The following is a 15,990-nucleotide window of genomic DNA, read 5'->3' on the forward strand; positions in this document are numbered from 1 at the left end:
TGCAGAGTGGTCTGTGTGGATCATCTGCTATTCCATGCAGACACAGTGAGTGGGATCTCTGCTTTCCCCATCCTGCAGGCTGCTTCAAGTTTATGGTCCCTCTGTGGTCTTTAAATGGCATACTGATCTCAGCTGGAAGAGTTTACTTGCTGTTTACAGCGTGTTTCAGAAGAAGTATTCTTTGCACATACATGTTAGATCTTCATAGGGGTCATGTTATTTCCTAATAAGATAAAAATGATAGGCTTGGTGCACACAGTGTTTTGCCCCTCTGCCTTTCTTCAATCCATCCTCTTTCCACGTCTTCTTCCCCTTCTTTTCCTTGCTGTCACGTGTCAACTGCATACTGTAGCCATTGCTGTCCATAATGCATTGTTTCAAAGCAATAAACTTGTTATGGAGAGTAGGATAAAGAGTATTAAACAAATTCCAAGCATATGGCCACTTGCTTGGGCAGGTTTCAATGCAGTCCTGTCAATATCATGAAACACGAATAGCACAGCAGCGGAGTCTGCCTTGCCACAGGGAAGTCCTTGCAAGCAAAGCCACTCATTGTGAAATATTCTTGATAGCTGTTTCTATCTTTTAGATTAAATAAATAGATCAAGGTTGGAAACCCAGTTCTGTGTTGCAAATATTCTTCATGGCAGTGTCAATTATGAATCTTTTTTTCCTAATCCAGATGTGAGCATTTTTCACCTTTCAATACAGCATGATTCACTACAATGGACATAGAAGCCAAAAGCATAGTTGAAATAGTAGAGCCATCACTGAAGGCTAGAATTACAGCTTTAATTTATGGTTTTATTCCCCACCCTTCCCCTGAGATTATTCTGTTTTCTGTCTTTGTCTCTCTCTCTTACAGGTTTATTTTTACATTTAAGTAAATTGTTATTCTGCACTGCCTATTTCAAATATTACAGGAAAACTTACCTTGGGTTTTTAATACATTGAAGTGACTGATTCTTAATCTAATTGCAATTTGTTTAACTTTATGTCCAGTTTAGAACTTTGAACTTGTTGTAAAATGTCGTATAAAGTACTGGGTGTTCTTGTACTTCCTAATTCTGTCTGGCATTTACAACAATTCTTTCACTATCTGTGAGGGTACAGCTCCTAACTGTGCCAAGACAGACTTAGAGTCTGATCCACTCCATTGCTATGAATAGGAGTCTGTCCATGGGCTTCAGTGGGACTTGATTCAGACCCTTTATTGCTTCACCTTTACAAACTGAATTCCAGGCCATTCTCCATGGTAAAAATCTTGGCAGTATTGAAGTGAATGGGATATTTGCTGTGGTATTCAAAGGAGCCAGGATTTCAGCTAGAATATTTAATATCTCCCAATTCAAAATAACCTTTTTTCAGTCCCTGCATTTGACTTGGGCATTTTGCTTTAAAACAGACATGGGAGATTAGGGTGAAATAAAATTTCCATATTGAAGCTTGATTAAGGTCAGAGTTACTGTTGGATACTTGGTGGCTTCACTATGGCTGTGGAGGAGAGAATTTACTCAAGTTTGTATTTTGCCCATTAAAGGAAATCCTGTGACATGTCTGAGTCAAGGGGATACCATCCAAGTGATAACTCTGACTTTGAATCTTGATGTGTGTCAATACTTGCTTTTGACTAATAAAAGTGCATATACTCGATGCAAAAAGACACAAACAGTGTGGTTAAATCTAACTGTAGGTTTATTTATTTATATGTATTTTATGGGGCAGTATTTCATACTCTTGTGATCCACCCAATGAACCCTGAGAAGTCTGATGGTAACTGTTCTCATAGAGCCCTTGCAGGGAGATTTTCCATCTGTGAGCTGAGCATTTCTCTTGTAACATTAATGGCCACAATCAAGTGCAAAACCAAAACAAGAATCACAGGTATTTAGGAACTAGATGCCGATATGATATCCTGCCTTTATCTCCCACACTTAAAAATTGTACTTTATATATTTTTTTTAAGTGTATGTCTGGTATTAAATAAACCTTCAAAGAGAACCTATTAGGTAGCTAGGTAAGTGGTTTGGTCTTGGATCCTTAAATTAATGAAAATAAATACTGGATTTGGTGGGAACCATAAAAAGGAACCACAGTTGTGTCTGAATTGTTCCTGTATTTTTCTCTACATGTCTTTTCAACCAACCGAAAAAGAAAAAAGGAAACTCATAAATGTAGTTCATGCATCTAATATAGAAATTCACTCATAAGACTTCTCTATAAAAATATGCATTAGATTAGATGCCTGTGCATATTTTTACTTATTACATTAGTCTACATGTACAAAAGTCTCCACTTAGAATTTCAGAAAGTCCAGCCCTGCTCTGTATTTTATAATGTTTGAATTTTTAATTTTTTAAAAATCCTTTTCACAATAACAGAGTAACTAAACTCTTAAACTGTTTCTGTCTGCCCCAAGGGTTTTTTCTCTTCCTCTATGTGTTGAAGGGAAATCTGAGCCTAAGAACACTAAAGAGGAAAAACATGTCTCATCTACTTGTCACGGCATCTATACTTTGCCATTTTTTTGCCACCCAAATGTGACAGGGCAGCACATAAATGTGTGAAGTCTGTCACAAATGGCAGCCAGAGCTGGGAATTCAGGAAAATGAGCTTTGCCTTTTTGAGGCTTTTGCATTTAAATCCTGCAAAGTGCTGAGTGCCTTCTGAAAGGTTATGCTAAGCCTGCTCAGCGTTAGTTCATGGGAGGTGTTCACCTTGCGGGATTCAGCCTGGAAAAGACGTATCTTCTAGATGGAGCCCTGTGGGAGATGCGTGGGGTAGGAGAACATGACATGTTGCCTGTACTCTCATATATCTCATGTATGTGATGTATCATATGTCAGAAGTCCCAGGTGTGGCTCAGAAGCGTGGGAATGATGGCTGCGGAGACAGAAAATCTCACCCTCAGAAGAGAGTGGCAGCAGTGCAGGAAGCCGGAATGCAGCCTACCCAGTGCACTTCTCCTTGGAAGTGAAAAGGTGTTTACAGTTCTATGATGCATTTTATGATAGTTCCTTCATCTAAAGTGCTGCTTAGTGTCTCTTTGTGCCCCACATCTGCAGGTGCTCACAATATGCTCAGATTAGAGTTGAGGATAATGTGACAACACTGAGCAGGAGGACAAGGCCACCACGTTGATCTTACACTAACACTTGAGGGAGAGCATCTGTGCAGTAGTAAAGATGGGCTGTTTTTTAAATGAATCACATGAGGCTCCAGGTGTTTTGCCAGTCTGCAACCATTCAGAGCCTTTATATTCAAATCCCTCTGTATCTGTGTCTGCTTCTCTGTGTGTATGTCCTACACTGATGTATTTTATTATTTCATCAGCAGCACCTCAGCAACCCTGATCCTCCCTCTTTTACAGCCAGGCCCTTTTGGGACAACCAGCTAGAGGTGACCCTGAGAGGCTTGTTTAGGCAGGAGGACAGCATTGTCACGGGGTTTTGAAAGAAGAACTGCCCATGTCACTATATTCTACCTTCTAGAGCACATGGCAGGGTGTACTCCTTTTCTTTCAGCAGGCGAGGGTAGGTCTGGTCCCTTCCCCTCCCTTTTCCCTCTCTCACTTGGTTAGAGGGCAGGTTGGGAACCAGGCACATCAGCAAGCAGCTTGTCTTGGGTGTCTGGCAGGATGGGCAGAGCAAGGGCTGAGCAGCACGAGGTGTGGAGTGGGCATGTTAACTTTGCAGTCTGTGCTGTCTTCTGCGGTGAGGTATCTCATGTGAAAGCAGGGGGAGGTTAGAAGGAGAAGGGAGGGGGAGAGAGTGAAATGCAAACATCACCACTATCCTCAGTAAGAGATTTAGATCTCTGTGTTGGCATAAAAAGGTCATTTTGGGCCTGAGGGTTTTGACATTGTTCCTTTAAGTTAGACCCACAACATAAACTATTTTCAACACTTGCTATGAAGAACAAATGACCTTTAGTAACTTGCCCGGAAGACAAATGGTACGTTAACACAATAAATGTACTTTGCTAGTATCTAGCTTCTTGCTTTAATTTTCAATTAGAAATGTTACTTTTCCCTCTCCCTTTTACACAAAGGACTGCACTTTCATACTTTGATTTTGTAACAGAGATTTCCTTGTCCTCTGTGGGATTGGTAATATTCACTGATAATTACTGGCTATACCGTAAATTTCCTTCTGTTCAGGGACAGCATTTCGTGCTCATCTACTCCGAAAGGTCTGGGTGGAGGGTATCTGTGAGGGAAGGAGGGGATAGTTAACAGCATCACCAGCCATGTCTGCTGCAAGGGCAGAGGAAAGGGAGTCAAAAGGGAAAACAGTTCAGAGCCAGTGCCGGTGAGTATATTTTTTGTTTGTCAGAGCTTTGTTAGCATGTGAAGTCAGAAATGAGACTGAAAATTACAGGTGAAATTATTTCTATTTACATCAGTGAAGGCAGAAGGTGTGGACGTTGGCATGTTGGCTTCTGTTAGGGGAAATGAAGGACTGTGACTCATTTTTATTTTTATTTTGGTGAAGGTTTCCAGGCTTTGTTATGTAGATTGCTGCCAAGAACTCATTGGAGGGCCTGAAAGTGCATCCCTGGTTGTGAGTGTGGAAGCATTTCTGCTGGGCATGCTCAAATGATGGCTTGGCCAGCTGCTGAGCTCAGCCCCACACTCAGACAAGGTGGTGGAAGAAAGGGGAGTCTACAGTGTGCTGATGTAGGTCACCTGAGGGAGGAGAGGAGGAAAACAAGGAGTAGGGAAGCACCAGCTCTCCTGCATGCAGTGCTGTCTTTCCTAAAAAAGTGGAGAAAGAAGGTGGACATTGAGATGCTTCCAGAGATCTGGGTAAACTTTCGTCAAGGGGATGACAGAAAAGATGTCACACGAGCAATAAATGCCTGGAAGAAGGGAGAGGGCGTTGGTGGTGGAAAGATAGTAGATCAAGGGATGGCGCAGCAACAAGAAAATATTTAGAAAAAGGAAAGTGATTTGTCATCTGTTGGAGTCACAGATACACTTTCCTTAACATTAGGAGTGTTTGGAAGGTAGGAAGATCTAATGCATTATGCAGAGGCTCATTTGACATTCCATAAATGTTGGTTAATTATTTCTAGGGCTGATACAGTGCTCTTCATCCCAAAGGGATCCAGAGCACTTTACACAAAAGTAGATTTTTCAATTTGCTGATTGGTTTGAGGATTACAGTTATTTCACATCAAATGGAAACATTTTGGAGAAGGTGTTTTTTATTCTTTGATGTGGGGATGGACTTTTGTTTCAGCTGAACAGAAATTATTTTACAGAACCAAAAATGAAAGCTGTCTTTTGAATTTAGGATCACAAATACTTTGGAACCTCACTGACAGCGTGCTTATAAAGAATATTTAAGCAAAGCCTCTGGAAATGACAAATTTAAATACTTTAAGTTTAAATAGCCCTACTACATCTCCACAAATGTTTGTTTCTTATTTTGCATCTTATTTTGCCAACTGACTCTGACCTTATTTTATACAATTCATCATCTGATTTCTTTTTAATCAGCTGTAACAGTCTTCTTTTTTTTTTTTTTTTTCCCAGCTATATGTTTATGCCCTTTTATGATCACTGAAGTGGGACTTAAATAGAGCTGGAGAAGTGTGCTGCTCCAAGGCGATTTTATGAGGGAAAAGCTGAGCTGGGGAGAAGGAGCTTGAAGTGGAAGGAAGCAAGGGAGAATGAACTGAAAATTAAGGGAAAACTGGAAAGAGATGGACAATGTGAGTAATGGTGACAGTTACTCCCCAAATAAAAATAGGAGCAAGGAAATAAGGATTCGGGATAGGAAAATGAAAAGGGGAATTGAGAGGGAAAAAAAAGCGCTGACTAAAAAGCCAAAAATAGGTCACTCCACCTTTAGTGAATGCTTTATTTCTCCATTTTCATGAGAAATGCCATATATTTCTAAATTTGGAAAGGGGGATAGGATGGCTATTTTTAGGAATTACTGATGTTCCTGGCTTCTTATGATTTTGTAGTTACCCAGAGAAAAAAGGAAAACACAATAACGTAAAAGTTAGAGGAACTTAAGAAAGTACGTTTGAAAAACAGAAACTTAGTAATACCTAAATTTTCAGGTCATTATAGTTCTGAAGGGACAGCATAACACCCATATTCCTTAAATTTCATGTGATTGTTATGGGCATAATCCTGCAAATGCTTACACGTCATTGGCAGGTGGTTTTTTTCTTTTAATGGAAACCGATATTCCTATGCAATCAGGTGGCTTCAGAACCCAAGGACTTGAGAAAAAGACTCAGTCTTGCTAGACTTGTGATAAGAAATCACAAAGGTTGGGTGGCCTTTTTCATGCTGTTCTTTAGTCCCAGGAGAGAATTCACCCTTTAAAAGGTTTTTTGCAGTGATTTTTCTTCAGACATGGCAACTGTGTGTGCCTGGTTCCCAGCTTAGGGAGCCTGGCTTGCATTAATGCAGCAGACAAGAATACTGAAAACTGAAAAATTCCTACTGTCAATTCCTCAATCTCACTTTTAAAAAAATTTTACTCAAAACAAATCAGCTAAGATGAGGTACTCCTCTTCCTGGCCCTCCCAGAACCCCTGAGGCAGGTTTTGCTGATCTCTCTCTTTCGATTGTTCATCCTTTTATAGAACAACACTGGGAGCTTTGAGGATATGTTTGACTAGCAGCCTCACTGAAGCACTCATGGTGTGAGAAGGGGGAAGGAGAGAAAAAAAAAGACCTGGGTCAGCAGTACAAACGGGGAAATAACACAGGCGTGGTGGTGAGACTGAGGATTTCTGCTTCGCTGGTGATTTCTAACTTTCTTTTTAAAGGGGTTTTAGATGTGGATTTTCAAATGAGCCCTTTGAAGTAGACACAAGGCTATGCAATTTTGGTTTTTTACAAGAAAAAATACGAGAGAAAATCAAAATGCTTCTTACTCTCAATCCCCTTCACAATCATTCTCTCTTTCCTCACCATGGTGTAGTATACAGAGAAGGACGTGGTTATTGATCAGTACATCCGTGGTCCAACTACGCCTAAGCTAGAGGGAAGCCACACTGAAGTTCCCTATGCAGGGAACCCCATTCTGGTGCTCTTACTAACCCCACATCAGGTCAGTGCTACTATGTTGGTGTGCTGTTTTTTAATGACATAATGTGTCACAATCCTTACCCCATGTTGGTGATGCCAGGGGCCATTTTGTTACTTAGTGAAATTGGGCATTGTATCAGATATTTCACAGGTTGTTCTGTGGTTCTGCTCTTTCTTGGACAGCACAAAGCACATAAATGGTTGTCAGCCTGTTCATGGTACCCATGTAATGAGTTCTTAGGAATTGGGTTTTTTATACTGCACATATTATTTATGCATTTGAATATCTTAATTTAAGTTCAGCTTTCCATCTCTGGTATTTTACTTCAAAGTCTGAAATTCCTGCTTTTCTTATAGGTCATAATTGAGTTATTTTTAGACATCAATGTTAGATGGTAATGATGATAGCTGAAGTAAAAACAATATTCATTTTGGCTTATGAAACGTTCGTGGAAGTTTTAAGTGGAGTTTAAGTTTGCATATTAAAAATAACTTACCTTCAGGAGTAAGAAATTAAGAAACCTTGGGTGCAAGTATGATAGAAATATTTATAAATTTGATTCATAGACAAAAATTCAGAAAAAAAGAGATGTCTGCTTGGTCATGGGAAGAAGCTGCAAGCTGATGGTATTTGTTTAGTAGAAATACAGGAAATGTGGTAAAATTTTGCGTTTGTGGAAAGGGGTATCAATGACAGGAAAGAATATCCAGTGCAAATGCTCAGGAGAAGCTGAAGCTTTGTTCTCCAACATGCAGTGACCTTCTGAGGAAAATGGGACAAAGCCAGTCCCCACAGACCCAGTTTGGCCATGCAAGCAGAGAAGAATGAAACAGAATGAGGGTAGAAAATGGGGCTGCCACCTTGAAGGTGAGACTGCTCTTCTGAGAGGAAGTCAGTCAAAATATTAATCAGCCTAATATGTTCCCCAAATTCTGTGTTTTGCATAACTTCAGGAGAAAACTTGTTTTTCTTGGTTTTTGTTTTTTTTTTTTTAATAAGTGGCAAAATTGTAAATAAGTAACATGACGGTAGTAAATACTACTTAAGTGTCACTGTTTGAAGTGTAAGCCTGGGTCAGACCAGTCAACACTAACATGGTAAGCAGTGAGGACTCCAGAATGACAGAAGTGTATGGCAGGAACTGCGCAGCCTTCCAAGTGACCTTTCAGTCAGTGTAGGAGCGTGTCATCACGGGGAGTGTCTATCAGTTTAAGTGGAAAATCCATACTGTCAAAATTAACTGCTGCTCTGCTGTAGAATCTTACTACATTTTGGGTTTAAGCAGTCATTGCCCCAACAGAATTAATACACTAGTTCAGGAAACATTTCAAATTCCTCTGAAATGGAAACAACTTCCTTTTTATACAGATTTCTTTACAAATTCATTCTCCTGTTCATCTGTTTCTCTTTAGCATGTTAATTATTAAGTTGTGCAGTCTCTTTTCATTGATGGCTTCTTAAGCTTTTATTCCTTCCTTTTGCTTGATTTTCTACACTGAGAAGTTGTCTGATGTGGCTCTTCAGTCCTGTGAGGCAAAAAAGCCATTCAGTCAATACTGCAGGAAGTTTAAACACACACAGAAATGGGGCTGCTCTCATCCAGGTAAAAAAGAGTCTTGAACATGAGCTGGTGCTGTGAGCTAACAGCTGCTTTGCATGCAAAAACATCTTCCCCCTCTCAAACTTTATTAACAGTTGTGTAGCTTCATCAGTGGGAGTAATGGTAGGAGGAGGCCAAGTGTAAACACGGCACAGGTGGCTGTGTGGGGATTTTGTTGCAAGAGCATCTGGACCGGTTCTGGAAAAAATTTATATATACTAAAAATCATCATCATCATCATCTGTATATAAAAATATATATGATGGGATTGCATCTATCTATCTATCTGTCTATCTATCTATCTATCTATCTGTCTATCTATCCACACATATATAAAAAAAGCAATCCCATCACTTCTACCACTGGGGAAACAGAACTTTTTTTAATAATAGTGAGAAATTATATGGAAAATGCATTAGTGCTGTGTGAGGGAACAGTGGTTTCCCAAACTCTCCATGTGTTTCTGTACACCACACTTTACCTCAATTTTCCAGCTGATGAGATCAGAAAATTCCTTACAGAGTAACAGGATAAGACTCACAGGTAGTTTATATTTTTGAACTTGAAATGTCCAAAAATGATAAAAGTAGTTAGGATTGTAACTACTTTCCTTATTTAGCACAAAGTTGAAATATTGAGAGGCTAAAGCTCACTCAACCAAGCAGCCCCTACCCCCCGTTCGACTGCAGAGGAAATCTATTACTCATTTCCTGCCTTTACCTAAAATAAAGAGCACCCTCCTGCCCAGGACCGTGTCTAAGAAGACACATCATCACTACTTTTTTTCTGCGATAATAATAAAAGTGACAGAAGGGGATTCCCCTGAATGTTTGATGCTTTTCTGCTGCATGGCTCCGGCAGTCCCAGAATAGCTGTGCAGAGTCTGCCCCGAAACGCTGAGCTCACACGTCCCTCTCGCTTCACCCTTACTGGAAACATGTGTCCTTCTTTCAAGAAATAACTGGAGGGGCAGAGCAGGAGAAGACTGCTGTCTTAAATCCAGAAATAGATGACATTAAGGAAGGGAAGAGACACCACCTCTTCTCAAAAAGAACTAGAGGGGAAGGCAATGGAATGGCCCAGGTTCAAATTTGGGTGTTGAGCACTAAAAGCTCTGTGCCCAATGTCAGGTTTTGTAGTTTCCGAAACTTGGTTGTTGAGCTACTAGAAGTTTTCAGTGGGGACTGCACATCAGAGAAATGCATTACTGAGGCTGGAGATCAGGAGCAGGCCTTCTAATAGTTCTCCACTGAACATGGGGCCCTTCTAAGAAGCTGCAGACCGAAATAAATGTGCTGATAACTTTTGTAAGTGGGAAACCTTTAAAATGCATTCAATACTTGCAGTATGCTCCAAAAGGTGTTATTTCTGTGTTGTCATGTTAATACCCAGACAACAGGCCACCACTTAGTTCTAAAAATCAGGGTATATTAGCATGAGTTATCATCATGCTGACAACTCCAACATAATTTTCTAGTAATTGAAATTAAAAAGCCAGACCCATAGCCAGTGTAAATCATATTATTTCCAGAGATATGAGTGAAGCTCCAGTGCCATTCCGTAACTGCACATTATATGTGCTATGGTGATCTATGGTTTGTCTTTGAAGAGAAGTGACATGGTGATTCTAGACTTACCCAGCATCTACAAGCCACAGCAGTATTTAGTAGTACCTGTGGCCATCTGGTGCTGTACTCTCCAAATAACTTAAAGGTATTGGAAAGAATCCCAAAGTGTCTCCCTGCAGCAGCACCACTCCATGCTGGAGAAAGGTGGCTTTGCAAGGGGAGCAGGTGTCACATCAGGTCACTGGGCAGAGCCATGTCCTACATTCCCTTCCTGCCTGCCAAGGGCTGAGCCAAGGGCATGTGCACAGAGCAGAGCCCGAGCTGTGGAGGTCTGTGGTGGTGCAGGTGGGGCTTTGCTGGGGACCCCATTCCTGGCTGCAGTGCAGTGCTGTGGCCTCCTGCTGTTGCCTCTCTCCCAGTTTCACAGGCAGAGCTGCACGTGGCTTCCTGGAGAGGGAGAGACTGTGGCTTTGAAGGTGGGAGGTATGGGCTAGTGATCAGGGAGCATAAGGGCAGAGCCAGATGCACATCCTGTCTTTACCACATAAAGCTTAACATTACTGTCTCCTGTGGGCTAAAATACCCTCACACGAGGGTATCACAACATCTGTTTTCTGTACCTGATTTGCCCTGCAGTTTTTGTTTGTCCTTGCGTGAGTGATAAGAGGTTACCATCCAAATAAATAAATAAATAAATAAATACAGAATAAATAAATACAGTGAGAAAGAGAAGTCAGAAGAAAGATCTGTAGGTCTTAATTAGTATTTTGAATGGGAAAAGGAAATGGCTGCTCTTTTTACAAAGTACACGTTTTAACGTTTCCTGCAATGACTGGTGCTTGCAAGTGAACTGGGTCTGAGAGAGCTGTTGTCAGTAATTCCAGAGTTGAGACTTCGGCTACATCTGTAATACAGCCTCTCCCACTCAGAAAAATACACCCATGCATACATATAGATGTATTCGTATATAAGGCACGGCGCTGCGTACGATCCTTTCTGAGTGTGAGCCACACAAGCATAGCACCTTTCCTTTGAATTTTCTCTCTCTTGCAGAAGCGCCACCAAAATGACTAAAACGTGAGTGTCGTACTTTTTGTTGGGGAGTCTCTTTCTGGGGAGGAACACTTTCTTGGGTGGATTCAAGGCTCATTGCCTTTCCAGCAGAGCTGACTTCATCTCTCCAATATTGGTAACATGGTTGAATTCTGCCCTCAGCTGTACAGACGCAGCTGCCATTGACTGCGGCGGAGCTGTGTGTACACATTCAAGGGCAGAACATGGACCAGAATTTTTAGGTTCGTGTAAATGCTCTTGGAGGCTAAACAGAGGTCACATAGAGTTGTTGGCATAGAGCCATGTGTGGTAAAGTAGGCCAAGTTTTATTTTCCTCAGGGTGCTTACTTTTAAAGGATCGTGTGTTTTTTAGAGATGAAGACCTAAAGTCTCTCCAGTCAATTGGTAATTTTTTAAAATTACATCTAATGTGTTCATTTCTTTCTGTGAACTGTGCTGTAACAGTGTTGTGTGCTGTTGATCAGCTCCTGGATTCCTCTATAAAAGTGGCTGCATTTTTGGGGATGAGATACTATGAAATTTGTGCAACCTGGAACATGAATATATAATTTTAATATATATTTTCATTTGGCTAAATATTAAATCTTTCAAATCTAAGAACCTTAAGATGAAATCAGGAGGAGTATGTAAAATCTCGCTGTTTTGTGTGAGAAATGTTTCTATGTAACCAGAATTGCATTAAAGAGACAATACTTATGCCACAGCGTGTCATTAAAATGTATCCACCTTTTTATTACACTGAAAGTATGGGAACAAAACTTACATTCTCACTAATATTCGACTTTACATGCTGCAAAGTCCTCCTATATTCTCAGGTTCTTTTGAGAGAGTTTGAGATCTGTAGAAGAATCTTTCCTGAGAGCTTTGAGGTGGTGCTGAAGTGCTTTAAGAATGACTTTTCAGTTTGCCTATTTAAGTGCTGTTCAGGTGAGCTCTGGATCACTGGGATTAAGGCTATTTTAATAATTCTTTAAAATGCAAATCAGCTTCTGAAGTTTGTGAACATGTCATGGAAGAATGTACAAGAAATCTGTGTGTATACAGTATATACATGTGAGTGCATATATATATGTGTGTGTGTGTATATATGCACACGGTGATGGAGACACGTATTATTTTGGTATTTGCCGTATTTTTGATGCTGTTCTGTGAGAGGCAGAGATACTGCAACTCTGTTGAAGCTAATTTTGTTGCATGAAGGTGTGGTCCAAGGCTATGAATCTTCTCACATGTTCATGTTTAAGTTGTTTTAAACCATATGAAAAATATCTGAAGTGCCAAAATGTTTAGGCATTCTAATCCAAATGATATGAGTAAGAGGGATAAGCATTTTTCATTTAAGAGAAAATTAAAGAAGCAAAAAACAACCCAGAATTAAATCTGTTATACTTCACAATAAATAGTTTTGCTTCCAAAGTATCTGCTGAAGCCACCTGTGACGCATGCCCAGCCACCTAGAAGCGACTCCAAAGATGTGTTCCTGACAAAAAGCATTTCCTTGACTATTCGATTACTTTTTTTTTCTTCCTTTTTTTTTTCCCCCCTAGCTGTTTTTCTTCAGAAAAGAATGGCTTACAGGAGAAATTCTGTTTTCAGATTTTTTGTCACTTGGCTGAGTGATGAGAGCAAAAATTCTATATTGGATTGGACTTACTAGGAGCTGCATCTCCAGAAAAGTAGGAGGCCAATCAGGGTATATGTTTGAGTAATTCAGACTGCTGGAGAGAACTGTAAAGTGGAAAGGACACTGCAAGCAAAAGTGCCTGCAGTGCTGCTTTTTACAGCAATCTCAATAGAGAGGAACTACTGGAGGGGAATCTGGTTGGTATCATACTAGAGATTATGAACACTAAAGGTAAAGATGAATTGCTAGTGATTATTTTAAGCTAGGGAGTTTGGGTTTGATTCAGCTATACACTTTCTGAATCCAGCAGTCAGGAATGGCCTGTGTTTTCCCTTTTCTTTATGTAGTGTATGAAAGCTTTTATGAGGTTTTGATAGGACACTGCTCCCCAGTGTAAGACAGCATCTTCCTCTTCAAAGACTTGCTTTTGAAATATTCCTTCCAAAAAAAACCCAAACTGCTCACTAAGCAATAGTTGTGAGCTGAAATATAATGCCAGTAAATGATTTACAGTGAAATTCCCTTTTCCATGACTTGCTTATCTGACTGCCTTGGTTTGCAAATGAAACCTGCTGCTTCTGTTGCTGATCCTGCCACTGTTGTCATGAGAGAGTTTGGTATGTACACTTGAAGCTCACTGCTGCTTTCCTTTTGTCCTATGCCAAGAACTCGTGTTCTGTGGAAAATACAGCCTGAATGGTGTAACTGAAGAAAACATGTTTATGACGGCAAATATCACCAGTAGGATAATGTAAACTTCCCTTAACACAAGTGGCAATGCAGTGCTGCAGTATGTGTATTAAGGAGATAATAAGAGCTATGTTGGCTGGATGCATGTGTGATAGAACTGTGTGGGACTCACACAGTCCAGCAGTGATGACTTGGTCTTTTTTAAAAACCTGTGCATTGTTAAAGTCTTCTGTAAAGCCCAAGCTAGTGACAGTGCATGGCTTGGCTTGGTGCCATAGGTGTTTTCTTATTATTACTAAGTTCAGAACACAGGCTATATGAGCTGGATAGGTGAGAGATGTCCTTCCTTCACTTGTCTCTCCACACCAACAATTTCAATATTATCAATGGTCATGGCTCAGTAAGCGTCCAGCCGTAGTGCTGAGATGAAAATAAGGTTTTCTTATGACAGAAATGACTGCACTAACTTGGTTTTATTCCACTTTCTGAAACGGTACCATGATTGGTGTGTAACCCAGATGGATTTATTCAAGCACAGTATGAAAATGGCCATTACAGAAATAGGCACAGTCTCTCCAGTGTTATGTAAAACCTGACAGAGATGACACTGTAGTGGATGTCACTTCATAAAATCGCATTTGCTGTTCTGCATTCAATAAAATCCTCTTATTTATTTAGGTATTGGAATGAAAACATGATTTACTGCTTCTGGGGTTTGAATGAACACTAAACCCAAAGGTTTTTCCAATGGAAAACATTAAATATGAAAAATTCAGTGATACTCTATAGAACTTTCAAATTCCAGGATACAGAATTTCTGCAAAGTTCCAAACATATGTTACGTCTTGTTGTTTTAAAGTAACCGTGGAGTGTTTCTCCTGCTATGGGAAGAATTCTTTAAAAAGCTTTTATCTACAAAAAAATCCTGCATTGCAGTATGCATTATTGTTTATTGATTGCCTGTAGTTTGTTTTACTTTTATCCTACTTGTAGTTATATTCCCAGTTATTGCCATACTTCTTGGTAAGGTAAATTATGCATTTGATTTTAACAAGAGGTCATAACACAGAATTACAGTAAAGTGTACTACTTACTTGAGACTTCAATCCTAAATTCTTCAAATGAAGTTTTTATTTCAAATTTTTTATTGCCCAGATTTGCCACACCTTTTTTTTTCAGAACTTAATTTTTAGGAATTTGCTTGTTATGATGGTTTATTTTTGTGTTTTACTTTGAAGAAGTATGATAGTTAAGAAGGGCAGTCAGATCTTTGGAGGCAAATTGTTTATGTCATTTGTTGTGCTGTGTAAAATTGCTGCTGAAAGCCTTCTTACAAGTGCAGCTGATACTAGTGGTTAGTTACAGTTTAACATCTGATTTTAAAGCAGAATTGTCCCTCAAAACATCTCCTAGAAGAGAGAAGAGTGGACACAGACTCACACATAAAGGAGAGAATGTGAAAGGTTATGTGCTTATTTTGTATTTATTTTATGGACTTCAGTTCTGTTTGCTAAAATTGCCCTTTTAGGTAAGGAATTTTTTTTTTTTTTATCATGTGACCTAGGCAGGAAGAAATGAAGTCAAATTGAAAAGTTAGTAGGTTCTAGATTCAAAAGGCAAATAGATACTTTGAAAATGAAGAACCAATGGAATACCCTAAGGCGGAAGGGACCGACAAGGAACTGTGGTTGTAATTTTAGCCAAATTATTTTTTCCTTATGAGGATAATCCTTTGGTACAAAAAATATGACAGATTTTACCAAGAATGGTACTGTAGTAATCACTGCCTTTAACATTCATGTATAACCTGCTGATACATAAACATGGTCTGTATTTGAAAGTATCACTTTGGCCATAGTGAGATGATAAACCAGCTGCACGCGTACGTCACTCATGGCTCTCCAGTATGATTTCTGACCTGATGCTAGTGGTAGGTTAATGCTAAAATCCACCTTGTTTTCTAACTTACTTCCCTTTTAATGTCTTATTTCCCACAGTGTATTTCTTGTAGGAATATTTCGGCAACCTTCGTTTGTGCCGGGAAAGCTGCTGCATCTTTCTGCTTGTCCTTGCTCGGGCAACACCACCACTGGTGTTTTATGACTCTGTGGGGTTTTAATGTTTGAAAAGCAACAACATGGCCTCGTCTAAATCAAATTAGCCCAGCTGTAGTCTGTTCTGGCTGCTGATCTGAAAGCTGAAGTCATTCAGTCTGAGTTTCCCAGCCAGCAGTACAATACACGGTACTGTTTCAGTAGTAATGAAATTCCCCTGCAGTATATGCTGATGCTTGTTTTTGATAGGGAGTATGTCTGATGCTCAGAGTTATATTAACAAAGTATTTGAAGGCCAGGGAGATTGCTCTTGTGATGAAAT

General features: G+C 39.8%; 1 protein-coding gene across 8 annotated transcripts in view; it reads left to right on the forward strand.

Annotated features, from left to right (window-relative positions):
• Positions 1 to 15,990, forward strand: part of SOX5 (SRY-box transcription factor 5) — a 609,758-nt gene that overhangs the window by 38,219 nt on the left and 555,549 nt on the right. Inside the window, exon 1 of one of the 8 annotated variants that reach the window (XM_042050098.1) lies at positions 5,560 to 5,718. The exons of the other annotated variants lie outside the window; for them this stretch is intronic. The gene's annotated coding sequence lies outside the window, so the exon portion shown is untranslated. Of the gene's footprint in view, positions 1 to 5,559; positions 5,719 to 15,990 lie in introns of those variants that run through there. 8 annotated transcript variants of the gene reach the window in all.

This window comes from Corvus kubaryi, unplaced genomic scaffold (assembly GCF_017639235.1).
Source record: "Corvus kubaryi isolate FWS band 111438036 unplaced genomic scaffold, C.kubaryi_AGA036_p1.0 72, whole genome shotgun sequence".
Taxonomy (NCBI): Eukaryota; Metazoa; Chordata; class Aves; order Passeriformes; family Corvidae; genus Corvus; species Corvus kubaryi.